The following is a 2,104-nucleotide window of genomic DNA, read 5'->3' as shown; positions in this document are numbered from 1 at the left end:
TTTCGTATCGATCCAAATTTTGAAAGTATCAGCGTGACCGGCAGAATTGGACGTATCATCAGACTTAGTTATCATTTCTGTATGCTTAATAGACTTCATTCTACATCGCATTTTAATGCGTCCACTTTGGTCTGGTGACGCATCCACTTTGCTGGTGAATGCGTCCACTAGGTCTGGTCAGTGCCACCACCCGCTAATTCTTCATAAAATTAGAAATAAATGATGTTTTAACACAGAATCTAGATCTATGTTCACCCAGTCTGTCATTCTTCATCCTATTATTATCAACTCACTCATTCTTCATTATGTCAGAAATAAACATGAAAAAAACCTTTAGATCTATGTTAAGATATTTCATTTATTAACATTGACATTAGGTAAAGCGACAAAAAACATTTACATGTAGACTCGATTTATTAATTTACAACCAAATATCTTTATGCTTATGTAGATTTATTTAAAACTTTGTTTGCAATGTTCAGTAATTTAAATGCAAGTAAATTTATGTATTCAAAATACGTGGACGGATGGTAAATACAAGGGAGTTATGAAATAGTGGGCATGCAAACATCACAAATAAAAGTCACTGCTCGCCTAGCTCTTCGACCTGTCTTTCCACTCAATTCTTCCTTTCTGCAGCATGTTGCATGCCACCAGCTATCACATAATTCACATTGCACCTACCTACAGTCCATGCCCATGGCTCCAACACCCTCTACAACTACTGTCCATCATCCCATGCATTCCATCATCCATCTCACTTTCATCATCTATCAGAATATCTTCATCTCTACCACTCTGTCACTTTCTACATTCACTCTTTTCCTCTTCTACCTTTCAACAGCTTTTTCAAAGCAGCTTCTTCCCGCTTTCTTTTCTTATTTCCAGCCTCCTCGTGTTTCTTCTTTTTTCTCACCTTCTCTTCTGCCTTCTTCTTCTTCATCTCTTCTCTTTCCTTCTTCTTTTTCTCTTTCACCCGAAGCACTTCCTCTTTCTCAGCTTCTTTTTTTCTTAACATCTCATTTTTTTAAAATAATTATTGCCACCAAGGGCCTTCTAGACATGTAAGACTTTTGTTTGAGTTTTTTTTTAATGTTACAAAAACAAACAAAAAATTATTGTAGACGGTCTAAATCTTGATCTCTACATCTAATGGGATTTAAGTTTTAAAAAACCAAAATTTTAACAAAAATAAACATTTGATTGGTAATAGATGTGTACAGGTGGCTGAGTGAATGACATTTTTGCATTTTTATAAAATGTGAACACTTTCACCATACCAAATCTACTCAGTCAGTGAGTGTCACCACCCATGGACGCATGACCAGACCATACTAAAACTTGGCATTGTGAGCGCGTCCACCCCCTTTGTGACTCAAATTTCCATTGTTAAACGGCATAGTGGACGCAATAATATCTTAGAACCTTTGTAAAGGCTAATAAAAGCTAGTAAGGGCGCTTGGAGTTCATTAGTTGCCAAGCAACTGACTAGCAAATAATCGTCTCCGCTTGTGTAACTCCCTAATGAAGAAAACGAATTTTTAATTACCAAAACATTTGGCGACTTCCAGAGTGTAAAAAAAACGAAAGTAAAAGGCGAAGTGAAATGGAAACTGCTTATACTTTTTAGTAATTACACAACCGGAATCGATCCAACACCGATGAATAACGTAGTACAGCGAGTGGACGCGACACCCGACTTGATTCTAGATATTTGAATAAAAAGGACTAACAACCAAGATAGCATATCGTGAGGTATATTTTTTAATGGATTTTGAATTTTGCCTTTGACTATGTATCCCTCAAATGTTTTCTTTTACTATTTTTTGTAGATGAGGGCATAACATATCTACAAAAAATGTCACACAATTTAGATCATTTAGGAGTCTGGCTGCTTGGGCCCTTCCTGTTAGGGCCAACCCTGTCTGAGAGGGATACAGCGTCTGAAGATACAGATTGAGATAAGCCTACTTGATTTTTTTATAAATCCTCCCCTAATGGGGATCGAACTCACGTCTGTTGTGCGCAATGGCAAAGTTACCAACCCCTACACCACAGACGCCAGTTTCTTGTCGTTCAATCGACTAACAAAACCCTGCCAAAT

Source organism: Aplysia californica, unplaced genomic scaffold, assembly GCF_000002075.1.
Source record: "Aplysia californica isolate F4 #8 unplaced genomic scaffold, AplCal3.0 scaffold00173, whole genome shotgun sequence".
Taxonomy (NCBI): Eukaryota; Metazoa; Mollusca; class Gastropoda; order Aplysiida; family Aplysiidae; genus Aplysia; species Aplysia californica.
The sequence above is the reverse complement of the archived record's forward strand: the minus strand, read 5'-3'. Positions refer to the sequence as shown.